The sequence below is a fragment of the Lissotriton vulgaris genome, chromosome 12, assembly GCF_964263255.1.
Source record: "Lissotriton vulgaris chromosome 12, aLisVul1.2, whole genome shotgun sequence".
Classification (NCBI taxonomy): Eukaryota; Metazoa; Chordata; class Amphibia; order Caudata; family Salamandridae; genus Lissotriton; species Lissotriton vulgaris.
This window is the reverse complement of record NC_141700.1, coordinates 721,016,121-721,032,181: the sequence shown is the minus strand read 5'-3', so window position 1 is coordinate 721,032,181 and position 16,061 is coordinate 721,016,121. Positions and strand designations below refer to the sequence as shown.

At 49.5% G+C, this 16,061-nt stretch overlaps 2 non-coding genes across 2 annotated transcripts; both read left to right on the top strand.

Moving 5' to 3' along the window:
• Window positions 1–434: 434 nt before the first annotated feature.
• On the top strand, window positions 435–516 carry TRNAS-AGA (transfer RNA serine (anticodon AGA)). The gene has a single exon. It is a non-coding gene; the product is annotated as a tRNA-Ser (tRNA).
• Window positions 517–6,427: 5,911 nt separating this feature from the next.
• TRNAN-GUU (transfer RNA asparagine (anticodon GUU)) lies at window positions 6,428–6,501 on the top strand. The gene has a single exon. It is a non-coding gene; the product is annotated as a tRNA-Asn (tRNA).
• The last annotated feature ends 9,560 nt before the right edge of the window (window positions 6,502–16,061 follow it).

Below are 16,061 nucleotides of genomic sequence, written 5' to 3'. Positions count from 1 at the left end.
ATCCAGAAAAGATGTATTGAAGGCTAGAACCACTCCAGAGACCCTCCCTCCTCCCACACTCACCCAGAAAAGGACAGGTCTGGGCTCAGCAGCATTGCGCATGCTCAATGTTCTGCAGGTTCTTCTCACACCTGAACCTAATCCATACCACACACTATCACTCACTGGGCTGTCAATCCTTAACCCTTCCCTTCCTGTACCCTTTTCTCTGTTCTCCTTCCTCAATCACTCGCACCTCCCTCCGCTTTCATTGACCTTAAACACTTGTTCAACTTTCTGGGTGGTTCTCTCGAGCACACAGCCCATAACTTTCCAAACCGAACGATGTGTTATTATTCTCTGCGCCTCCCATTCGTAAATGAACGTCAGTATCCCTATACTATGCAGTTTATTTGAGCTCAAAAATAAGTGTGAACACAAGTACTACAAGCGAAGTAGTCGTGGCCGAGTGGTTAAGGCGATGGACTAGAAATCCATTGGGGTCTCCCCGCGCAGGTTCGAATCCTGCCGACTACGGTTTCCTTTTTGGCATTTTATTTTGACATGGAAACTAAATATGTGGTTCGGAAACATCTGCATTTTCGCATAATTGTGTCTTTGCTTTTCCTGGGATGTAAACCACCATCTGCTGCACAATATGATTGCAACAATAAAAATACTGTAGGTCAAACAAACCAAACATACTTGAAAAAGTGCACCATGTGGTAGACCTTTACATTTAACGGGTCTCCTTTCAGGTGTGCATTGCTGTGTTCGGATGCTAAGCTCGCACCGGTGATACTGTTTCCCAAATAGCATAATGTGTGTTAAAATGTGCAAATACCGAAAATAAGACTCCAACACATTTGTCTGCATTAAGTTGTAAAACGTGTCCATTCTTACTACATAATTTAGCAAACCGTCCTGCATACTTTGGTCCTCTTTTGCCACATTTTTCCGGTGGTCCTGGCGTAGGTGTAAGACCTTCACAATTATATCAACCAATTGGAAGTGTTGAGAACAAGCTTAGCCAGTGGAAGTGCATTAAAATTGGTGTGACATGATCACATTTTGTGGTGTTTCCTGCAAGAAGTAGTGCCGCTGGAGTGCGTAAGGATTAAGAGGTGCTGTGGTTAATTCTGCTTGTCCAGGTTGTCCAATCAAGATGGAGAGAATCTTTACTTGAACAACAGTTCTAAAGACTGAGGAGGGAATGGAAGGTTTTAGCCTCCTTAGGAGAAGGAGCTGGATGTAGGCAGCTTTTTCAGTCTGCAAATATGGAGAGACACAGTTATTTTCCTATCAATACCATAATCAATCAGTTTTTATATTGGGAACAAGGCGGCAACAATATCAAGTTCTGTGGGAGTTTCAACTCATTTTTGAGCAGGAAGAACTGAGTCCTTGGAGTGCAGGAGGAGGAACTCACTGTCTTTTAGTTTCACTTCACGAAGAGGTTGTTTTTAGATTTTTAAGGGAAATTTATAGGTCTAGTTTGTCTACAGTATTTGAGATTTTGAGGTAAAGTTATGTATCCTTGGGATATATTTATATTGAAGTTTTGGGCCACGCAGGGCCCTACACAGGTCAACGAAGTGATGGTGAAAGTACGGAACCTTTGGGCGTATCTTGTTTAATCAGTAAGGAATGAGATATGAAAGAATCTATGATCAAAGAAAGGAAGGAAGATAACCACAAATGAAACAGAGTACCCTGTGCACCAAACCCCAAATGCACTCACTCTGCTTAGTATCCAGCAAACTGCCTTATTTCCCTGGAGTAGCCCCCACTTGCTCTGCTGGTGGAAACCATTAACTGTTGGTCCAGCTCGCATCTGGCCACCATTCACAGTGCATCAGATCATCCGTTGTATATAGGACAGAAACTCTGACAACATTTTTACACTTTTTTCAACCACCACAACAAGCATGCCTGTCACACACAGAAAAAGAAGTAAATGTTCCCCATGCATGGGAGAAAACACCAAGTGTGTCAGGGGCATTTATTAACTTACTTTTTTAACGCTCTCAAAGCGTGAACATAGCGCCCATGCAGCAGGGCTTCAGAGTCTTCAGAGGGGCAACCAGCAGCTTCTCTGATGCCACAGTGAACTTTGGCAGGGAGGCAGAGATTTTTGACTACAGCAGGCTCTGTGCCACCAGGCTTCAAAGTACATGCCTCCGCCACCCTTGTGGAAACAATTTTGGCCCGTCAATGGCTAAATAAGTCTAAAAATCCAGACTGGAAGGAGTTTAGTGGGCGATTAATAGTAATATAAGTGAGCCCTTCAACAAAAAAGCATTGCATAATTTTTATTTATCCTACGCATGACACGTCCATGTTTGAGGAGTGGTTTTGTATGACATTGTCATGTTTTCTTTGGGACATTCTACACATCCTTCCAATGTCAATGCTGTAACATGATGCTGAACACAGGATCAATTGCTTTCAATAAGCAAGCCCTTTAAATCAAGTCCTCAGGCAGGGTACATGAACTCTGACCCCTGGCAGTATATATATTAGAATCCCAAAGAACTTGTTGCACTAATAGCAGGAGCCTGGAAAAGGCATTAACAACCCCAGACAGAAAAGTGGGGATGGCATGTCTAACCCCAAGGATAGAGATGGGGCATCACTCATGGAAAACGGGGGTTTGACCCAGTTCCCCTAAAGCAGGAGCAACCAGAGCCTCCTGGTAGTTTCTGCACTAATTTTACCTACTCCCTCTTCTCTTCCTTCTCTAGGGTTCTAGGGCGGTGGATCTAGACTCGAGGGGGCATATTAACAAGCAACAGCAATAATTATCGCTGACCGCTGTTAGCCTGTGAAAATCTATCGCCGGCTATCGCTGGTGATAATCTCCATGTTAGCGTTCTATTAACAACGCATAACACCATGGAGATAAAAATCCCAGCGAGAGCAGGGATTATCGCAGTTTTCAATGGAATATTGCTGGTTTTCCAGCGATATTCCATTGAAAATAACAATAACCTTGTTTATAGGGCAGGGTAATTTTAGCCATGTAATCCACCTCCCGTTAGATTACATGGCTAAATCAGGTCACAAGCAGGCGTTAGGAAAGTAGCGTTAACTGTGGTTAGCACTACTTTTCCTAATGCTCTGTTTGTTAGCGTGCAGCTTGATAATAGGAGAAGTGCTGCTTAGCGACATTTCTCCTATTATTTTGCTCTGGAACGCCCACTTTGCATCTCATTAGAGATGCAAAGCTGGGCGTTGTTGAAAGGCTTGCTAAATCAGCAATACACGCGATAGCGTGTCTTTGCTGATAAAGCAATGAAATTATTGCCGCTTTTCGTCCAAAAACGGCCGCAAAAGCGGCAATAATTTCATATTGCATCCTTGTTAATGTGCCCCGAGGTGCTTTAAGTCTCGAAGAGTTACCTAGATCCATTCTTATCTCAGTGGCGGTCTCCCATCACATGCTTCAAGCCCTTGCAGACCCCCACACAAGAGCCATCCCTTCTTATCCTTCGGATGTCCATACACCTACACTGTGTCCGTCTGTCCCCTACTGCCACCGGTACACTGACTGCTTCCTGTGCTGGAGCTGTTCCCGCCTCGCCTCTAGCTCACCACTATCCCCGGCTTCTCAGTGGACCATGAACCTCTTCCTTAACAGGACTCAAGCAGGCCATGACTGTCCCACTGTCCCTGGATGCCTCCAGAAGACATTTCAGCACACCACCACCCAACCCTAAACTCATTAGTGTTGGCTCTACAGATTATCTACGTCAGGATGTGCCAAGATTCAAGATTTTTTATTGATTCAGCTTTGCAATAAAACCATACAATAATCAGACATACAATTTACGCATTGCAAAATACCGAGATGCATTCGCTGCATTAAAAAATACATACCGCGAGTAATACAACATTTTAGAAGATGTTCCCATAAGCATGTTCCCTATTACCAGCATGCCTCCCTCCTACATATCCTTGGATACAAATTACAGCCTACTTAGGTTGTACGCCTCAATGGGTTCACATAGGCCATAGGTTCAGGATGTGCCAGAGATGGGACCTTCTTCCCACCAAAAAATGGCCTAGCAGCAGGCTGGATGAGCAGTCAGTTTACTTCCTGTGTAGATGTGCAAAGTGGGAAATTTTTGCTTGGCTTCGCTGATGCAGTTTCTGACTTTGTGTAACATGATTTGTTATAACATTAATTTCCCTCACACAGCCTTAGTGACAATCTTGCACACTGTTGCTGCAAAAGTTATTTAATTATTCTTTGTGCTCAGGAAGCTTGCCACCTTTGTGATTTACATTTGTTTTAAGATTTCGTTTTTTCTGTAGTGCAAGAAGCTTTTTTTTTTATTTATTTAAACATAAAACATAAAAATTACGAAACGTAAATAGAAAAATATTTCAGTATATAATTCTCTTTTGTTCTTTGAAGTGTGTGTGTCAAAGTTCTAATTGACCATTCACATGACTCAAAAACAATAAGTCTTCGCTACTCAATCACCTTTTATGTGTTTCTTTACAGCCCCAGTATTTCCATAGGGCCTCTGCTTCGCCCTCCTCATGTTTACTTTGCTGTTCTTCCACCAGGAAGTCTTCGGTGTCAGCGCGCTTTATAAATAAAACTAATATTAATAACTCCTGGTGCACTTTGGCTTCAGATCACACTTGGTAATAATGTTCCCCTCACTGAAGAGCCCCCTCCTCTATTCATCGTTACTTGGACTTCAGGTTACCAGCGGGTAACATTAGGGGGCACTTTAATTTGTTTGAATGAGGTGCAGTGTTTCTTATAAACCCTTCAGCTGTCCAAGGAGGACATTTAACAGGCTTCAGCTGATGACGAGAGCAGCCTGGAGCACGTCACGGAGCCTCTTTGTAAATGTAACATGTCTTATATGTGCGTTACAACACCTTCCTGCTGTTTCTAAGCATTGTAATTGAAAGGCCTCCTCTCAGCCCTGACAATGGTTCTCTGTGGTCACACAGGCGGATTTAGAATTCGCTCTTTGCTCAGGGAAATGTAAAAACCATCGCATGCATACACAAAGAATAAAAACAACCAAAGAGAGCAAATACGTAAATATATTATAAACATCATTAATTAAAATGAAAACACATGAAGTAAAAAGCTAGCAGAGGATGGTTTCGATCCATCGACCTCTGGGTTATGGGCCCAGCACGCTTCCGCTGCGCCACTCTGCTGATGGTGCGCAAGGTCGTATGTCTTTGCTATGACGCTACAGGGCAGCGTAGGCGTCACTAAATCTTCAGAGTTTAGCCAATGAGGAGCTTGAGTTTCTTTGCCGCTCCGAAGGAACAGACCGAGGACGGGGTTTTGTGGCTGAGTCTTCTAGTCTGACTCATCTGCCGCTTCATCCTCCATGAAATACGAGGGAACCCACTGGGAGACGCGGAAAGGCGACTCACACTCGGTCGGTGTATTTTTCTACTTTAAGAAACGTCCTGCCGGTCAGTCTGTGCTCCGATACTTCACTTTGCTAAGAAATCCACAGCATTTGTTCTATAGAAGAATAAGTCAAGGGGAGGAGGGCGCCGTCCAGCATTCTGCTGGTTTGTCTTGAGACCTCCTCTGCGCAGGCGCAGTCGCACGGGGACACTGCAGGGGCCCCCACTGTCCCACTCTTTGGTTCCTTCTTGTTTAAACCTCTCAGAGCTCGTTCGGCTCGTTATGACCAGTGATCGAGGCGCCTGACAGCGCTGCGGGTGTCGAGATTGTTGCAAAAAAACACCAAACACCATTCTCTCCTCTCCCATAAGCCCCTCCCCCATCCTCCCCCTCTCCACTTCAATGGGGGCGTCAAATCCAAGGGGTGAAGCCTTCATCAAATTCCACATCACAAAAAAAAATACAAGACTAAATTAAATGAAACGATTAGTACTTTAGAAAAAGGAAAGTTGATCAGTAAAAACAGCTTTTTTGGAAAGTGGGCTTGTTCTGCCAGGGTAATCTTGGGAAAGAGCTGCACTAGAATGTGAGGCTTCTAGGCGCTGTGTGTGGGTGGGTGGAGGGGGCTTTGAAAAGCTTTTTTGTATGTTTCAGCCTGCTCGATGCTGCCCTTTACACTTTCTCACCAGGTCTCTTTAGTTCCCCCCTAACTTGTCTCAGATTCGTGGCCAGCAGTGGCATTCTCCACGGTGTAGTGATTGGTAGGGACACACACATTGTCCCTTGCACATTGACAGCGAGACCCCCCCGTGTACTACGGAGTGGCAGGCAATTGGTGACAGTAGCATTTGTGAAGTTCTTTTTTAAGAAGTCTACTAAGCCACTTGTGTAGAGTCTGCACAGCATTAGTTAGCGTCACTCCACGCACACACAATTCATTCTGTGTGCATGCGTCAGAGCATATGCGTGTCCTTGTGTCAGGACTCATGTGTTCTTCTATCAGAGCACAAATGGTTGTTTCTCATGGAATATGTACTATGCGTTGTTGAATCAGTCTCTGTGGCGCAATCGGTTAGCGCGTTCGGCTGTTAACCGAAAGGTTGGTGGTTCAAGCCCACCCAGGGACGAAACATAATGTTCAGTAACGCGATCAGCGAAAACGACACATTTTGCATAAGAATGGACTACACTGGAAGCTTCCGTCTCATTTTACTCCCAGTCTTATAAACCCCGTCAGTCAATTGAAATCCTTGCTTGGCTGTCTGTGCTCAGGTTTGAGATCCGGGACCCTCTCTCAGATGCGGGTGGCCGCGAGCCTCGCACACAGCTGCAAAAAGACGCGTCTGCAATATAACTTACTGTGTTAGGGGCGCCTCCACCTCATTGTGTGCAACGTCAACTTTCTATTTGAGGCTGGCTTTGCGGGGGGCTGGGTCATGATAGTACACGAGCTTTCACCCCAATGACATCGCAGGAAATGACGTTAACAATGTGATTTGCGCCTAAATGTTGATGTGATTGGCGTCGAGGAGGCTTTTGGATAAGTGTTTTTACCCTCATCACAAGTGGCTGCGATACTCGATTTCACAAGTCACAAGAAGAGGAGAGGCAATACCACACTCCTGGGGGTAGATTTACAAGCCCCTTGCACCACTTTTGCGTCACTTTTCCCATGCAAAAAAAAAAGTGACGCAAAATTGGCCCAAGCGGCTTGTAAATCTGCCTCATGGTGTTTCCCACCTATGCAGGTTGTCTGCTGAAAGCTCGTGAGACTGAGGGCTCTGCGCATCATCCTGTCTTTAAGCTCCATCGCATATTTGTTTAGCTTCAAAATGAGCAGTCCACCTTTGTGACGGGTCTTCCACTGCGCGGCACACATCGGGCTTCTCTTTTAGTAACTTTTGATCTGTTTGAGTTAGAATTTATGTTTTGTTCAAACCTGCAAATGATTCAGCAGATCATGGATTATGAGGCCAGGAGAGCAATTCCATAGTTATGCGGAAAACAAGGTGGATTCAGAATCGCAAAATTTCCCTGGTCCTAGTTATAAGCCAGTGAACGAGGCTGACACACGTTACAATGCCTGAATGCCACAACTGTCCCCATTCCATTGCCCGGCCAAGAAAAGCACATAGTCCAGAGATTTTCAATGAAGTGCAGGAACAGATAGTCAGGAAACGGACCCCCTCCCTATATCAAAAATTAACAAAATGCCAGGGCGTAAAGAGGGAAGGAAAGTGATGATGGAAGAAACTAAGGGGCAGATTTACAATAACTGGTGCATCCCCAGGGATGCGCCAGTTATTGTGCGCCGCAGCTCCGCCACCCATGGTGCGCTGCATTTACAATGCGGCGCACCATGGGGCAAAAACGGCACAGATGCGTGACGCATCTGTGCTGTAAAGGCGGCGCATTACTGGAGTTGCATTGCAAGCGCAACGCTGCTCCAGCAATGCTCTGGTGGGTCCTATCTGTCCAATGCTGCGTCAAGCCTTACGCTTGCTTAAAGCAGGCGCAGGGTTTTGACGCAGCATTGGCCTAAAAGTGACTTCGTGAAATCCGGAATACCCCCCCCTGCGCCGGAACGCCTCCTTATGGTGCAGGGCTTTACAACGTGACGCATCTCCCAGATGCGTCATGTTGTAAATACCCCGCACCATGGCGCATCTTTTGCACTGCTGCTGCGTCACAAAAGTGACGCAACAGCGGCATAAAAGTGGTGCATGGGGCTTGTAAATCTGCCCCAGAGAGAACTCCGAGGGAGTGGTGAACGAAAAGGGGGGGGGGGGATGGATAGTCCTAGCAACCGAGAACCAGACCCGGCTCTTGTGCCCACTACTCTGTCCTGGTGCGCTGTAAGTAATCCAGATGTTGAGAAAATGTGCCTCCCAGGAACAGTGGAGTAAAAAAAATGTGCCCCAGAGCGCGCAGATGTGCTTCCAGTCTCCTCTTTCTTAGATGAAAAGGGACCATATCAAAACCAACCATCTCACCAAACTGAGTTTCTGTGATGGATCTGGTAGATAGAGTATGTGCCAGTTGACCTTTTATGTGCCCGGCTAGCTCAGTCGGTAGAGCATGAGACTCTTAATCTCAGGGTCGTGGGTTCGAGCCCCACGTTGGGCGCAGAGGTTTTGATAGTTGCTTCCTCGTTTTTAAAAGATGGGATTTAAAAAAAAATGTGCATCTCTTCGTGCTTGGAAACATGGCGACCTGGTAAAATGCCGAATGCTAAACACGAAGATTGAGCAGAGCATGGAGCCGGGCACATTGCACTGGTCATTGAGACCGGAAGGGATTGCCTGTCCAGCCTGTTGATTCACTCTGGCTTGTGAATCGCAGCTTTTCGATTTCTTTTAAGTTACATAGTGACAGTTAAACGCCCTTTGTCATAAACGAGCTGTGGAAGTGCCCCCTAGCGAGTCACAAAAAAACGGAAGTCAGGGGGGGTGAAGGTCCGTCACAGCGGATGCTCGGGGTGCGTTGTTAGTGTGGGTTTCAGGGAATGAAGTGTTTGACAGACAAACAAGCATTTGCAATGCAATAGGTCTCGCATTAGGAAAGTTTGAGCTATTGGTCTTGTAAATGACATTTTTTATTTATGTGTTGGTTTTGAAAATAGCGAAATTAATAGCTTTGTCATTTACAATGCCAATACTTTTAACTTTTGCAAATGTGACACCTATAGCATTTTTTATGCAACATGTTTTGTATTTACGTGACTTAGATGTATTGGCTTTTAATTTTTTTAAATAATTAATACTTAAATAACTGTTATTGTAATTTATAATGGCAATAGCTTAAAATTTTGTAAATAACATGCCTTGGGAGGAATGCAACAAATGAGCTGCAGCAATGCAAGCACCATCCTATGGTTGTGCATGGCTGCAGTGGCAGCCTCTATTGCGGTCTCTCTTCTGCTGGTTGGGTTTTGAACTGCGGTCTCTTTTCTTCTCTGGGGACTATCAGCACAATTTGTCAAGGGTACCTTGGAGGTTTTTATAGGGTAAAGCTAGATGAAACATTACATTACTGAAATAATTGTAAAATTATAGCAAGCTGAATCAATGTCAGACGCCTTTTAATTGCTCATATCAGGGACAACTCTCAAGAAACACATTTTATGTCCGCTTTATATTCTGCTGCACCTACACATTTTAGATTGCCCTCTGTGACTTGCAGGGGAGGACCTTCGTCTTTTCCAAAATAAAGCACATTTGGTAACTAAGCAACGAATAACCGCTTTGAGCTTAAAAGCAGAAGAAATTATTTTTTTCACACTTGTGGATGTTTTAACTTACCTGCCCATAGCCAGTTCCATTTTTTACTCCAGTGGTAAATAAGTGTGATGTGTTATTGAAGACATTTCATGTTCCCTGAAAAAGTCTCTCTGTTCTTAAATCTCCCTGTATTTAGACACAGAGTTAAGAAGGTTCGACTTTGTTTGAGCAAAGAAGGAAGTAGGCTTTCCATTGTTCATTGATTGACAGACACCACCTTTAAATGCGTTAATAAGCGTGCAGTCTGCACTTCAAAGACTGCTGTCATTCTTATACATACCACCCAGACATTTCTACACATTTGTAACCTCAGTCTTTTTGCTCATCTTAAGAGCCCTTTAGGCAACATTTTGTTAAAGTGAGAGGCTTTGAATATTTTAATTTCCGATCCTAATTATTTAAAAGCGTCAGAGACCGTTACCATAATCTCAGTATTCCCCTTGTACCTTCTTAGTATAGTAAATATAGTTGTGACGAAAAGAAAGACATCTGGCTTTTAAAAGAACTTTCTAGTGGGTTGAAAGGACTCTTCGGACATTCAAAGCCCGGTCATGCACAGGTAAGTATTACAATTCCGGATCCGTCATTAGATCCAGTTAGTTTTTTTTAACCAAATATTCTTGTGGTTTAAATTTGAATTCTGATCTGTGTTTACTAGCTTTTCAGTAAACACATTTGGTCTGTGATTCCAACCGCTGCCCTGAACTATCTCCAGATCTCACCTGGAAAGCCGCGGAATTGTTTTAAACAGACTGTAAGCTGTAGTGACCCATTTTTAAAGTTATTAACTTTGCTTTGTTACTACTTGGATGTTATGATCAGTATTTGAATATTAGTTCCATTGCTAGCATCATTAAAGGCCTGCCATCCTCGATGAATTTAATTTGTAATGGCGCGGACCTCGCTTTTAATTCATGGAGCAGCAGTCCTAAAAAACAGACATTCAAGTGCTGCGAAGGGGTAGAGATGCTGAACAGCAACCATGCCACGGGGGTTATGACCTTACACTGTATCTGACTCAGTTCCGCCTATCAGTCAGCATAATGTGGCCCACTCGTCTAGGCTGCTCCACGCGGGGCTGAGCCTGGTAAATTTAGAGCACAGCCTGCCCACACTTAAAATACTTACTGTGCGTCATGAAGTCTGTTTCTTACCCCCGCCCAAATACAAGCATTGGAAATGCAATAGGTCTCGCACCATTAGAGTTAGTGCTTTTAGAATTGTTTATGGGTTTTTTTTGTAAATGTTTAGCATTTTTGTTTCCTGTAGCCAATGCTAAAGAATTACAAATAAAAAAAGCCATAAACATTTCTTAAAGCTGTAACTGAAATGGTCTGAGACCTATTGCACTGTGTGAGGGTGAGGGGTTGAGGGTGAGTGAGGGTGAGGGGTTGAGGGTGAGTGAGGGTGAGTGAGGGTGAGGGGTTGAGTGTGAGTGAGGGTGAGGGGTTGAGTGTGAGTGAGGGTGAGGGGTTGAGGGGTTGAGGGTGAGGGAGGGTGAGTGAGGGTGAGGGGTTGAGTGTGAGAGAGGGTGAGGGGTTGAGTGTGAGTGAGGGTGAGGGGTTGAGGGTGAGTGAGGGTGAGGGAGGGTGAGGGAGGGTGAGGGAGGGTGAGGGGGAGGGTGAGTGGTTGAGGGTGAGTGGTTGAGGGTGAGTGGTTGAGGGTGAGTGGTTGAGGGTGAGTGGTTGAGGGTGAGTGGTTGAGGGTGAGTGAGGGTGAGGGTGAGTGAGGGTGAGGGTGAGTGAGGGTGGGTGAGGGGTTGAGGGTGAGTGAGGGTGAGGGGTTGAGGGTGAGTGAGGGTGAGGGGTTGAGGGTGAGTGAGGGTGAGGGGTTGAGGGTGAGGGGTTGAGGGTGAGTGAGGGTGAGGGGTTGAGGGTGAGGGGTTGAGGGTGAGGGGTTGAGGGTGAGTGAGGGTGAGGGGTTGAGGGTGAGTGAGGGGTTGAGGGTGAGTGAGGGTGAGGGGTTGAGGGTGAGTGAGGGTGAGGGGTTGAGGGTGAGTGAGGGAGGGTGAGGGTGAAGGGTTGAGGGTGAGTGAGGGTGAGGTGTTGAGGGTGAGTGAGGTGTTGAGGGTGAGTGAGGGTGGAGGGTGAGGGGGTGAGGGTGAGTGAGGGTGGAGGGTGAGGGGGTGAGGGTGAGGGGGTGAGGGTGAGGGGGTGAGGGGTTGAGGGTGAGTGAGGGTGAGGGGTTGAGGGTGAGTGAGGATGAGTGAGGGGTTGAGGGTGAGGGGTTGAGGGTGAGGGGTTGAGGGTGAGTGAGGGTGAGTGAGTGTGAGTGGTTGAGGGGGAGTGAGGGTGAGTGAGGATGAGGTGTTGAGGGTCGGTGAGGGTGAGTGAGGGTGAGTGGTTGAGGGGGAGTGAGGGTGAGGGTGAGTGAGGATGAGGTGTTGAGGGTGGGTGAGGGTGAGTGAGGGTGAGTGAGGGTGAGGAGTTGAGGGTGAGTGAGGGTGAGGGTTTGAGGGTGAGTGAGGGTGAGGGGTTGAGGGTGGGTGAGGGTGAGTGAGGGTGAGGGGTTGAGGGTGAGTGAGGATGAGTGAGGGGTTGAGGGTGAGTGAGGGTGAGGGGTTTAAGGTGAGTGAGGATGAGTGAGGGGTTGAGGGTGAGTGAGGGTGAGTGAGGGGTTGAGGGTGAGTGAGGGTGAGGGGTTTAAGGTGAGTGAGGATGAGTGAGGGGTTGAGGGTGAGTGAGGGGTTTAAGGTGAGTGAGGGTGAGTGAGGGTGAGGGTGAGTGAGGGTGAGGGGTTTAAGGTGAGTGAGGGTGAGGGTGAGTGAGGGTGAGTGAGGGTGGGGGGTTGAGGGTGAGTGAGGGTGAGGGTGAGGGGTTGAGGGTGAGGGGTTGAGGGTGAGTGAGGGTGAGGGGTTGAGGGTGAGTGAGGGGTTTAAGGTGAGTGAGGGTGAGTGAGGGTGAGGGTGAGTGAGGGTGAGGGGTTTAAGGTGAGTGAGGGTGAGTGAGGGTGGGGGGTTGAGGGTGAGTGAGGGTGAGGGGTTGATGGTGAGGGGTTGAGGGTGAGTGAGGGTGAGGGGTTGAGGGTGAGTGAGGGTGAGTGAGAGTGAGGGTGAGGGGTTGAGGGTGAGGGGTTGAGGGTGAGGGGTTGAGGGTGAGGGGTTGAGGGTGTTGAGGGTGAGGGTGAGGGGTTGAGGGTGAGTGAGGGTGAGTGAGGGTGAGGGGTTGAGTGTGAGTGAGGGTGAGGGGTTGAGTGTGAGTGAGGGTGAGGGGTTGAGGGGTTGAGGGTGAGGGAGGGTGAGTGAGGGTGAGGGGTTGAGTGTGAGAGAGGGTGAGGGGTTGAGTGTGAGTGAGGGTGAGGGGTTGAGGGTGAGTGAGGGTGAGGGAGGGTGAGGGAGGGTGAGGGAGGGTGAGGGGGAGGGTGAGTGGTTGAGGGTGAGTGGTTGAGGGTGAGTGGTTGAGGGTGAGTGGTTGAGGGTGAGTGGTTGAGGGTGAGTGGTTGAGGGTGAGTGAGGGTGAGGGTGAGTGAGGGTGAGGGTGAGTGAGGGTGGGTGAGGGGTTGAGGGTGAGTGAGGGTGAGGGGTTGAGGGTGAGTGAGGGTGAGGGGTTGAGGGTGAGTGAGGGTGAGGGGTTGAGGGTGAGGGGTTGAGGGTGAGTGAGGGTGAGGGGTTGAGGGTGAGGGGTTGAGGGTGAGGGGTTGAGGGTGAGTGAGGGTGAGGGGTTGAGGGTGAGTGAGGGGTTGAGGGTGAGTGAGGGTGAGGGGTTGAGGGTGAGTGAGGGTGAGGGGTTGAGGGTGAGTGAGGGAGGGTGAGGGTGAAGGGTTGAGGGTGAGTGAGGGTGAGGTGTTGAGGGTGAGTGAGGTGTTGAGGGTGAGTGAGGGTGGAGGGTGAGGGGGTGAGGGTGAGTGAGGGTGGAGGGTGAGGGGGTGAGGGTGAGGGGGTGAGGGTGAGGGGGTGAGGGGTTGAGGGTGAGTGAGGGTGAGGGGTTGAGGGTGAGTGAGGATGAGTGAGGGGTTGAGGGTGAGGGGTTGAGGGTGAGGGGTTGAGGGTGAGGGGTTGAGGGTGAGTGAGGGTGAGTGAGTGTGAGTGGTTGAGGGGGAGTGAGGGTGAGTGAGGATGAGGTGTTGAGGGTCGGTGAGGGTGAGTGAGGGTGAGTGGTTGAGGGGGAGTGAGGGTGAGGGTGAGTGAGGATGAGGTGTTGAGGGTGGGTGAGGGTGAGTGAGGGTGAGTGAGGGTGAGGAGTTGAGGGTGAGTGAGGGTGAGGGTTTGAGGGTGAGTGAGGGTGAGGGGTTGAGGGTGGGTGAGGGTGAGTGAGGGTGAGGGGTTGAGGGTGAGTGAGGATGAGTGAGGGGTTGAGGGTGAGTGAGGGTGAGGGGTTTAAGGTGAGTGAGGATGAGTGAGGGGTTGAGGGTGAGTGAGGGTGAGTGAGGGGTTGAGGGTGAGTGAGGGTGAGGGGTTTAAGGTGAGTGAGGATGAGTGAGGGGTTGAGGGTGAGTGAGGGGTTTAAGGTGAGTGAGGGTGAGTGAGGGTGAGGGTGAGTGAGGGTGAGGGGTTTAAGGTGAGTGAGGGTGAGGGTGAGTGAGGGTGAGTGAGGGTGGGGGGTTGAGGGTGAGTGAGGGTGAGGGTGAGGGGTTGAGGGTGAGGGGTTGAGGGTGAGTGAGGGTGAGGGGTTGAGGGTGAGTGAGGGGTTTAAGGTGAGTGAGGGTGAGTGAGGGTGAGGGTGAGTGAGGGTGAGGGGTTTAAGGTGAGTGAGGGTGAGTGAGGGTGAGTGAGGGTGGGGGGTTGAGGGTGAGTGAGGGTGAGGGGTTGAGGGTGAGGGGTTGAGGGTGAGTGAGGGTGAGGGGTTGAGGGTGAGTGAGGGTGAGTGAGAGTGAGGGTGAGGGGTTGAGGGTGAGGGGTTGAGGGTGAGGGGTTGAGGGTGAGGGGTTGAGGGTGTTGAGGGTGAGGGTGAGGGGTTGAGGGTGAGTGAGGGTGAGTGAGGGTGAGGGGGTGAGGGTGAGTGAGGGTGAGTGAGGGTGAGGGGTTTAAGGTGAGTGAGGGTGAGGGTGAGTGAGGGTGGGGGGTTGAGGGTGAGTGAGGGTGGGTGAGGGTGAGGGGTTGAGGGTGAGTGGTTGATGGTGAGTGAGGGAGAGGGGTTGAGGGTGAGGGGTTGAGGGTGAGGGGTTGAGGGTGAGTGAGGGTGAGGGGTTGGGGGTGAGTGAGGGTGAGGGGTTGAGGGTGAGTGAGGGTGAGGGGTTGAGGGTGAGTGAGGGTGAGGGGTTGAGGGTGGGTGAGGGTAAGGGGTTGAGGGTGAGTGAGGGTGAGGGGTTGAGGGTGAGTGAGGGTGAGTGAGGGTGAGGGGTTGAGGGTGAGTGAGGGTGAGGGGTTGAGGGTGAGTGAGGGTGAGGGTGAGTGAGGGTGAGTGAGGGGGTGAGGGTGAGTGAGGGGTTGAGGGTGAGTGAGGGTGAGTGAGGGTGAGGGGGTGAGGGTGAGTGAGGGTGAGGGTGAGTGAGGGGTTGAGGGTGAGGGGTTGAGGGTGAGGGGGTGAGGGTGAGTGAGGGTGAGTGAGGGTGAGTGAGGGTGAGTGAGGGTGAGTGAGGGTGAGTGAGGGTGAGGGTGAGGGTGAGTGAGGGTGAGTGAGGGTGAGGGTGAGGGTGAGGGTGAGGGGTTGAGGGTGAGTGAGGGTGAGGGGTTGAGGGTGAGTGAGGGTGAGTGAGAGTGAGGGTGAGGGGTTGAGGGTGAGTGAGGGTGAGTGAGAGTGAGGGTGAGGGGTTGAGGGTGAGTGAGGGTGAGGGTGAGGGGTTGAGGGTGAGTGAGGGTGAGTGAGGGTGAGGGGGTGAGGGTGAGTGAGGGTGAGTGAGGGAGGGTGAGGGGTTGAGGGGGAGGGGTCGAGGGGGAGGGGTCGAGGGTGAGTGAGGGTGAGGGGTTGAGGGTGAGGGGTTGAGGGTGAGTGAGGGTGAGGGGTTGAGGGTGAGTGAGGGTGAGGGGTTGAGGGTGAGTGAGGATGAGTGAGAGTGAGGGTGAGTGAGGGGTTGAGGGTGAGTGAGGGTGAGGTGTTGAGGGTGAGTGAGGGTGAGGGTGAGGGAGGGTGAGGGGTTGAGGGTGTGTGTGACAGTAACTTGTGTGTGTGAGGGCAGTGTGTGTCAATGCAACGGGGCTCATGTTATCGACCTCAGAAGCATTAAAAGTGTGTGTCTTGGAACGTCTGAGGGCAGCTCGTGTTACAAGCTTGCTTTGAAGATGGTCATGCATTGCTGGGAGTGGAGCAGATGGTCCTGTTTATGACCTGCAGAGCACGTGTGAAGTGGGCGCGGATGAAGTGACTGGGGGGTGAGGGGTGTGCACGTTTTAAAAGTAGATACGGCCTCCGGCCGTGAATAATTAGGGGGTGAGAAATGCGCTGGGAGGGCTGCCTTTGATGTGGGAATGCGAGGCAGGCAGGCAGGCGGCTGGTGGCATTGTGCACGCGCTTCATGCACTGCAAGGAATC